Here is a 10,230-nt window from a genome sequence, read left to right as displayed (position 1 = left end):
TCACTATGGTTTCGACAAATACGTTCCAAACAAATTTGTCCATGCATAGTCTTCGTCTTTATGATAAATAATAATTTGACCACGGATCGGGGATGGGGAACTTTTGGCCTTCCAGATGCTCTTCGACTCCCATCAGCCCCAGCCAACATGGCCAATGCAGGGATGATGGGAGTTGTAGTCCAGCGACATCTGGAGGGCTACAAGTCACCCAGTTAACTGCCTATGGCTCGGAATTCCTAAATCCAAATCATTCCGCCCATTCACACGCACACGTGTAATGCTTGTCGATGCCAGCTAACCCCCCCCCCCCCGGGAGCTGATGGTACTTGCCAGCATCATCAGGGAGGCCCCCTGATCTAGAAAAAGAGCAGCTGCCATTGTGCAAATGGTCAGAACCAGCAAGTCCGGAGCTGGAAGCAAAGTGCGGCGCTGGAACGGCGGAAGGAAAGAAAAGCGATTCTGTCTCTTTAAGCGGCCGCCGTCGCTGCTGTTCGGGCGGAGCTTAGAATCTGTCTGTGGAAGGCGGGGGGACGGGGACGTCACTGTCCCTGAGGCCACTGGTTACGTCACCGCCTCGCGGCTCCTCCTCCTCCTGCCTCTCTGGCAGGAGCGCGCGCTGGAGAGAGAGGGGCAGCCAGCTAGCCCGCGAGCTTCGCGCCTGCGCGGAACTCTTCCTCTGCCCAATCTCTCCCTTCAGCTGCTCTCTGCCCCCCCTCCCGCCTCCCTCTGTTTGGGGCCGCAGCAGCAATAAGCCCGAGTCCGGGGGTGAGAAGCAGCCCCGCCACGCCAGGTGTTCGCGACGGAGCGGCTGCGCGGCCACGGAACCCCCGGCCTGGCCATGGTGCACCTGAGGGCCTCTCGTCCAGCCCGGTCCCCCGAGTGACGGGACTGCCCCTGCCGCCGGAGGAGGAGGAAGAAACGGAGCCGGGAGCACGACAACCCCGCCAGCGCCAGTCGGTGAGAGGAGAGGGCGGCTACTGCCGGGAACGGCGCCTCAGGGCACAAGTGGCGCGGCGAAGGGAGCCACGGGGCACTTGGGGTGGCGCCTGGCATGGGTGGCCCTCGAAGCGGGAAAGGGGCGTGAAGGCGTGTGGTGCGTTAAGGGGAACGGCCCTCGCCCCTTCCCGCAGGCCAGGTGGCACCTCAGTGTCTTCAAAAGCTGCGCGCAGCGTCTCTTGGGTCCTGGTGGCATGAGCTAGAGATGGTGGCCCCCTGGGATGTGGCTTCCAAGGGGTGGCATCTGCCACGCCGTCCTGTCTGCCACCATATATGACATCAGGTCCTTGGGCCTTAGCCAGTGGGTGGGGTGCAGAGTGTGATGGTGGGGGTGTTTTGTTTCTGTAATTTACAGTGGTACCTCGGGTTAAGTACTTAATTCGTTCTGGAGGTCTGTTCTAAACCTGAAACTGTTCTTAACCTGAAGCACCACTTTAGCTAATGGGGCCTCCCGCTTCTGCCACCGCACGATTTCTGTTCTCATCCTGAAGCAAAGTTCTTAACCCGAGGTAATATTTCTGGGTTAGCGGAGTCTGTAACCTGAAGCATATGTAACCTGAAGCATATGTAACCTGAAGCATATGTAACCTGAAGTGTATGTAACCCGAGGTACCACTATACATAAGTTTACGGACCATCTTTTTTCTACTTGGATGTAGGCAAGGTGACTTGAGCGCATAACATAGCGGTAGTCCTAGGTGCCGCCGTCGTGCCACAGGGTGCTTAAATAACACAGCCTTGTTGGGTGAGGATGAATGTGGGCGTTGAGCGTTGTGCAGAAATGGGTAAGTGCATGCAGGTGTGGGAGATGTGGCACATTTGATGCCGGTCAGTGTCCTAGTGATGGTGCTAAGATGTTGAACGTGGCAAGAGTGCTGTAGAAACCCAACTCGTCCTGCCACATCTGGCACTGAAAATGGGAAGACTATAGGGAACACAGTAATGCTTTGCTGAATAGCAGAAACACATAGCATAGTTTGAGCGTGGTGCATGTCTTCTTGAGTGGCCTTACGGTGCTTTGACGCTGAATGTGGCACTAGGTACAGTGCTGTAATATGGTGTGAGCTTAGTAGCTTTAGGAGGAGGAGTGTAGTGCTAAAGTGTGCCTGATAGTATCATATCAGTTACAATCTAGCATTTACCATAAGCATTAAAACTAGATGATATTGGCCAAAGGTTTTATGAGTTTACAAAGCAGGTTTGAGGCCCTAAGCTATTTGTGTGGTTGGACGTCTTTGTATAATACAAATTATTAGATAAATTTCACCTTATGTTCCATCAACTTGTGTTCACTATTAAATCACTTTCCTTTTTGCTTCTCTTTCAGCATTTCTTATTGCTGAAATTTATGTGCAGATAGTAGTAGGAGGCAATTTCAAACAGTCATCTATGTTTAATTGTAATTTACATCACACTCTAAAAGACTGATATGCATTATTTTTTCCAATAAGAAATTAACTCCAAGAGCCAGGTAACACTTCACTTTTGAAATCTGCTACTTTGGCTAAACATACATCTGGTGTTATCAGTTGTGAATTGTACAAACACATATGCATGACTATATTTTCCTGTAATTCTTGGCATCCAGGAAAGGATTCCTTCTTTGCTATGTGTAAGAATCTACCTTCTTAAATAGAGTATGCACCATTTATAGATAATGATTCCATGTGTAATTATGACCAAATTCTAAAAGTTGTGTGAATTGGTAGTACAGTATGTATTTTGCACAAGGTTCATAGCTTGTTTTTTTATGAGAGGGCAGAAATAATTATTTTGTATCTTCAAATAATGGGGTTGGCAATTCCATCTTGAAATGCTATGGGATATTTTGTAGTTCTGTAGTATGAAAAACATGGCATCATTACTGTGGAGTTCTCTAGTATACAAAGCACACGAAGGAAGACTAATATTTGTAGCCTCCCTGTAGACGGAACAGGTGAAATGTACTAAACATATATTGTTCTATAATTTTTACATGCAGTGTGTAACATTTTCATGCTTAATGTAGTTGAGCATCTTCAGTTATTTGAAGAGTAATTTCTCTGTGAGAATTGAATGGAATGGAATGGAAATTAATCAATTCAGTGTATTATTTAGTTATAAATCGTCTAATACATAAATCCTAGGAGCAAACCTTAATTGTCAGTTGCAGTAACTCCTTGAAATTGCTGCCTACTATCACATAGGATGTTGAGGAAAAGGTTTGAAGGACAATAATGAGTTATTATATTGAGCCTAAGATGTGAAGGCAGGGGCTTGATTTTCCCTGACCAATCCATGCCTACATATGTTGTTTTTCCTCCTCTGTTGCTATAGGACCACATCATCTTTTCAGCACTCCTTGAGCTGTAGCTTGGTAATAGAAGAGTAGATTCCTGCCAAGATAATTAATCCTGCCAAAACCTCTTGGGTGTCTTTAAAGAAACTGATCTATAAGCAGTCACGGTAGTAAAATGGAATACATAAAGCTTTTAGCTACAATAGCTCTTAAAATATGATATTGAAAATAATATCTAGGAAAGCATTTCCAGTATGAGTTACAAATTGGGGAGGGAGAGGGATCCTTCCAGCGACAGGAAGTCACTTTGTCAAGAGTAGTCTGTTTTAATGTGTGATTCTTGACTGCTAGTACTTGTGATCTGGCTCAACTCAGAGGATGTGCTCCTCTCCTCCATTTACTCATATATTTTTTTGCATGAGCATTCACTGCAGAGTGTTCATAGAGCGTTGGCTTTGTTTTTCAGTGCAAACCGTGACTGGGAAGGCACAGATCACCTTGTGTCCAGGGAGTAGCACATGAACACTTGAGTCTGTAATGCAGCGTGGTGATCATTTTAACAACCCCAGAGGGATGCAATTTACAGGAAGCAAAGAGGGGAGGGGAGAATTAGCGAACACATTTCACCTGCTGCACAGTATGCTCTTTAAAATGTAAGAACTGCAACTGGAATGAGCACCCCTTTAGCCTTGTGGTACAGTATAGCAAACTGTTCAGGAATGGTTGTCATATTAGTGAAAGCTACTGCACATGAGATGCGGAAATGGCTTATGCTTTTGCACCATAAGGTGTATGTGGAATGCCCTAAGCTGCTGTATCATGCAGCAGTTCCATATGTTCTCTCTCTTTCAAGTGAGTTGTTTCCATGGCTTCTCCAGTTTTTGCTGCATCTGCCTTATCTACGAACAGTGCTCATTGGTCAAACTAGGACTAATGTTGTTACCACCCATCCACACTAGAGCATAAGCCTACAGGCTTTTAAAAGACAATGTAAGCCATTGTGTGATCCCTTTGAGACAGACATTTAATGTTTTATTACAGACATGATTTATCTCTAACTGATCAATGCGATCAACTCCCTTATCTTGTGTAGCCTTTTTGTGTCTGGTAACTTTATATTAAATATTTATTGTAAGGTTTTTAGAGATATCTGTGCTTGTGAAGTATTTATTGGTATATTGAAGTTGTAGAAACTTAAAGATCATTAGATTGTTCATTCTCAAACCATGCACCTCAGAAGCACACATACATAAGACCTCATATACCTATAGCCTAGTGACACAAGCACTATTCAGATTGTTGTTGTTGTTTTGCATACTATTAATACTAGGCAATCTACATATGCATAATAGAAAGGATAGATACTGGTCCCAAATGGCTTAAGGTCTAAAAATAAATAAAAACTTGACAACAGAAGAAGGACTAAAAAAAAATGTTGCTCTTTCAGTTGCAAATACTTTTGGAGGGGGGTGTATCTTTTCAGAGAGGTAGGACAGAATTAATGTATCTCTACCCATTGGAGAACTAGAGAGCCACACTCCTGTCTCTGTGCACCTGTTAAACACTGAAATGCATGTTTATAACTAAAAATGTGATTGAATGGCATATCATTGATGTGTGATTCCCCACCTCCCATTAATATGTTAAAGGGTTTTGTGTTTGCTGCCACAGCTAACAGAGCAATCCCTGTGCACCTATGTAGTTGAAAGCTGGTGAAGTCACTGGTTCAAATCTCAGCTCAGCCAGAGATGCATTAGATGGCTTTCTGGTGGGTTGTCTCAGAAACAAAATGGGCAGTACTCTGAATGAATAGGATACAAGTGAAGCTTTATCTACTTTCCTAGTACATTAGTGTATGAAAATATTTTTTCACTTGCAACTTTCTATTGTTATTTCAAATAAATCCCTTTTAAACTCAGCTCTCACCTCTGTCTTTTCAAAACTTCAACGTTCAAGAAATGCTACTTCAGGGCGATATGTGCCTCCCTTTCCCTGAAGAGCTGCATGGCAAGCAGCAGTGAGATCATGGGTATGAGGCACATAGTGTGCATAGACTAATTCTGGTACCAATTCTGGGAAGGTGACCCATCCTAGAACTGCAGTGTTTGATCCTATTTTTCAAAGGAAGAGTGGTATGCTGGAAACAGCCTCCTCCCTTTCCTCTTGTTTCCTGTCTCATTCCAAAAAAAGAGTCTCGCTGTGGTATGCTGACCTATTATAATGTGGGTCAGTCCACACACACGCATACACACACACAAAAGATGGAGAAGGAAACTGAAGAAATTAATAGAGCAGAAAAACTCTCTTGGAGAAAGATAGTTGTTCATAGTAAAAGGGTTTCATTGTTGATCTGCACATCTGATTTAGGGTGGATGATGGGTGTTTGCAAGTGAATTGGTTGACCTGGTATAGGACAATATTTAAGAACAAGGCAAAGGAAGGAATAGACTAAAGGTGCAGCTACAGGGATGAGAAGAAGGGACTGTTTTCTGTGAAAGTAAGGTAAGGACAGTTGCACTTTCCCATTCTAGAATAAATCGAGAAATTTAAAATCTGGAAATAAATGTTGTCTCCAATCTAAATTTTACAGAACTTTTCAATATATATTTAATTAAAATGTTGTAACTGTTTAGAACTTATCATTTACTAAAAACAGTTATTCATAGTCATTTGTTTTTACCATTTACAGTGGAGAACTTTTTGTTTTGATAAAAAGAAAGACAGCTTGAGTGGCGTTTTCTCTCTTTTGTTTCACTGAGCATACAGCCAGCTGTTTGGATAAAAAATGATGAATAGACAAAAATCTCATGAGGATTTGGGCTATTCAGTCCCCCACAGTAAGACTACAAAAGCTGTGTTTGGATGATGCTTTGTTGTACTGATAGCTTAATTATATCACTAATAAGCAGCCTTCTTCAGTGTGGGTGAACAAAATTCTTATATGCGTACAAGAAGCAAAAGTAAACTGGCATGGAATGAGATCCCAAAATATATGAGGCAGGTAAAGAGTACTTGCTGATGTTCTAGTTCAGGGACCTTACTCCTCTTTCTTTCCCAAGACTTCACTTTGTTTTTACCTAAAGAGGCAGTAACACATTAACCACCAAGGAACGCAAAACTTAAGGTATACAGTAAATTAACAGAATTTTAAGGTAAAGTTGGATTCCCTTCACATTGACACAGCAGCTCATTATACCGAGCATTCTTTTGCTCAGAAACCAAAGTAAGTACAGCCTTGCCATCTGCTTGGTTATTGGACTTCTGTTCCATGTGCCATGATGTCATGACATATGACACAACAGCCCTTGAGGCAGTATATCATTCTACAACATGCAGGACCTATCATTAGTCCCAACTTAAACATGAAGCTCCTGTATATTACTTTATATGTTTGACTTTCCTTCTCCCCCGCTTCTCAGAATAAAGAAAGATGCAGTGATGATGTTGCTTTTCAGACTCATCTTAAGTCAGGACATGATCGACATAGAATTATAGAAAGTAACCTGGAATCATAGAATCATAGCTTCAGCACTGTACTAAAGGAGAGCTTCACCTAAGGCACTTCAGCAAGGCATTTTAGCATTTTGGCACTGTACCAAAGTTGAGGAAGAGGTGACACTAGCAGCAGGGGGCTTGTGCAACTACTGCTTTTTGTGTTGTCTTCTTCTTCTTCTTCTTTTTAAAAAATGTAAATGACCCTGTAATGACCCTGGTATGGACTGGCAGATGGATATAAAGCTGCTATTTTTATTTTTATTATTTTATCATAATCATTATTATTATTATTAACACAGATATATTAAGACTCTTTTAAAATTGTAATTTGGCTTTAAATGAAATTCACATTTAATACAAACCAAAAGAAAGTCTACAACTTCGAATCTCTTGAAGCTATGATTGTCAATCAAACATGGAACCTGTGCCATGATTCTTTTTCTTTCTGACCTTGGTCTTCAAAACTGATTTGCTTAGTGCCCTCTCTGTCTAAGAGAGCACTGCTCAGAAAGTGGGAACCAGCACCTTGACTTGCCTCCAGAAGTATATAGATGGAGCAGCTACTGGAAAATATTGTGTCTATTTCCATTCAGCACTTGACTGATAGAGCAAATGAGGCCTTTGGTCTAATTTGACACTTCAGCATTTCAGTTATAAATTTGTCACCTATATGATAACTCTAAATATTGAAGTGTCCAAATTTAGTACACAATTTCAGGGCACAATCCTACATTTTAAAATCCAACTCAGTCCACACATGTATTTTTAAAGTGTGGGGGGGGGGGAGGTGCAAAACAAATTGTAATGTCTCCTTTGAAGACTGAGAGATCAGAATGAAAGTTGGTGCACACATTTAAAACACAATTATGCCATTCATATTCAAACTCAAGATTTGCCCCTGCGCCAGTTTTCAATACTTGCAAAGAATATTCAGTTACTCCAGTCCGTTTAGATATGCATGAATTAATGATGTCAAGATAACAGTTTCAGAATGGTGAGTAGTAGCAGTGTATTGAATAAAAAAGGCATCCCTAGCCGCAACAACAACCTTTAGACCTCTAGTTTGTGAGCCTAATTAGGCCCACCAGACCTTCCCATTTGGACCGTGAGGCCCATTTTGGCCAAGCCTCACCCACCTGCCCAAAACCTGATGCCATATATGGTGTCAGTTGAAGTGCAGGTAAAGACAGAGCTTTGACAAATTCTGGATGGAGGTGCTTGGAAAGCCCCTTGCACAGTGTTTCCTAAACACTGGCTTTTGCTCAGTACTTCCCAAGTATCTACAATCAGCTGATTGCTGCACACACATTCTGTTGCCCACACAGTTTTAATTTCAAACCATGCAGGCAAAAATGAAATACCTGACATCACTGTGACCTGCAGAGGTGCACAGAGATGCGGCCTGCTGGCTGGAAACAGTTCCCCACTCTTATGTTAGGAGAGCAACAATTCCTTGAAGAGGTAGACCCTCATCCTCAGATAGGTCACAAACCTGAAATATATGGTGACCTTTTTATTTATTTCATAAAATTTATATACTGCTTGATTGTAAACACACACACAAAACTCAAAGCAGTTTACTTAAAAATTGACCTGTTGCTATGTAGAGATTGTTGGTATATCTCTGGTGGAATGAAAGCGTGTGCTTTTTTAAAAAATAATTCAAAGAAAGGGGAGGAAAATATTATTTGAAAACATACCACACATTCTAAAATTTTTGGGGATGAATGATGTGCTTGACTGCTTTATTAGTCAGATGCATTCTTCACTGGTTGCATGCACTAGGGGGCAGTGTATGTTTCATGTGTTGTTTCTTTGCATTTTGAATGCCTGTCTAGACACCTGCCATTTGAAAATGCATTTCCCCTTACATTTCTTAGGTTTTTTTTTGGTGGGGCCGGAGCTGGGCCTGGCGGGGGTGAGGGGGGGTGATTTGTCCACTGGTGCAGTTAGGTAATTTTACACTCTGGTTTTCATGTGTAATCTTTTGTTTATTTAAAAATGTGTTAAGCCAGCCATGCTATGTTTGGAGGTGTTCCCGCTCATTCTCTTGAGTCGGGCCCTGGACCATTGCCTGAATATTATTTTCTGATGGCACCGTTGGGTTTGTTTTGCTTTCTTCTAAAATCTTGGCTTGCACTTAGAAGAGGGTATGTAGATTTATAGGTTCTGTAATCTGTTTAAATAATAATAACACATTACTGTATGTGAAGCACTGAGAACTCTCTATCTCAGTAATCTTTGCCACAATCCTTGCAAATGTTATCATATCCATATTGCAAACAGAGTTGAAACTGAAAGATAGTGGTTTGCCTAATCATCAAGCTAAGTTTCAAAATCACATTAAAGCAAGGATTTTATTAGGACAACCTAAACAGCATAAAATAGTGTACATGCTTTTGAGTCCTCCAGAACTTTTCAGAAGAAAGGTTTGACTTCAGAGCTGTGTCTCTTCAGCTGTTTCCTATCCATGTTTCAAAAGTCTTGATTTTTTCAAATAGGATTACTGCCAAGTAAGCAATCCTATTTGAAAAAATCAGGATTGCCAAGTTAGTAGGCATGGGATGCGGGTGGCGCTGTGGGTTAAACCACAGAGCCTAGAGCTTGCCTATCAGAAGGTTGGCGGTTCGAATCCCACGACGGGGTGAGCTCCCGTTGCTCAGTCCCTGCTCCTACCAACCTAGCAGTTCAAAAGCACGAAGTGCAAGTAGATAAATAGATACCGCTCCGGTGGGAAGGTAAAGGGTGTTTCTGTGCGCTGCTCTGGTTCACCAGAAGCGGCTTAGTCATGCTGGCCACATGACCCGGAAGCTGTACGCCGGCTCCCTGGCCAGTAAAGTGAGATGAGCGCCGCAACCCCAGAGTCGGTCACGACTGGACCTAATGGTCAGGGGTCCCTTTACCTTTACTAAGTAGGCATAGGATTGCATCCTTTAATTACCACTTTAGCACTAAGAATGGAAAGTCCAGTTCATTCTTTTGGGCTTCTTGATAGGAAGGCTCTATTATAAGAAGGTTTTTAATAAAGCGTCTTATAAATTGCAGACAAATCCCCTGCTTTGGTATTTATATCTAGCAGTCATGTGAAGTGATCATAATGGGGAGTGTTTGTGTAGACTAGGGTTGGTGTGTTGTTGTTTTTTAAACTATCCTCGTTTATTGTAGGCATTGCTGTGATTTACAATATCTCTTTTTACATTGTAATAGGATTGGATATTCCTCTCTCCTCAGCCTCACAGATACCTGATAATTTCTTTCACCTTTTCATTCAAGCTTAATTGGCTAGGCATACATCTGTGGTAAATCCTTCCTACATGTGTATTTCATAAGCTTAGCAAAAACCTCTTACTTGTGCCCTGTGGTGTGTAGAATGTTGTCAGACGGAAACCAATTTCCTCCAGACTCAGCAGCAAAGGCGTCTCAAACTCCACCCTGTTTTCAGTTTCCTGAGTGTCATCTTT

The 10,230-nt window shown here is 42.3% G+C and overlaps 1 protein-coding gene across 2 annotated transcripts in view; it reads left to right on the top strand.

Annotated features, from left to right (window-relative positions):
* Positions 1–582: 582 nt before the first annotated feature.
* The window catches only part of TMEM184B (transmembrane protein 184B), a 33,458-nt gene continuing 23,810 nt past the window's right edge, over positions 583–10,230 (top strand). The window contains exon 1 of one of the 2 annotated variants that reach the window (XM_083701162.1): positions 583–957. The gene's annotated coding sequence lies outside the window, so the exon portion shown is untranslated. The remainder of the gene's footprint in view (positions 958–10,230) is intronic. The other variant, XM_083701161.1, reaches the window with a different exon arrangement.

Source organism: Podarcis gaigeae, assembly GCF_964106915.1.
Source record: "Podarcis gaigeae genome assembly, chromosome: 10".
NCBI classification, from domain to species: Eukaryota; Metazoa; Chordata; class Lepidosauria; order Squamata; family Lacertidae; genus Podarcis; species Podarcis gaigeae.
The sequence above is the reverse complement of the archived record's forward strand: the minus strand, read 5'-3'. Positions and strand labels throughout refer to the sequence as shown.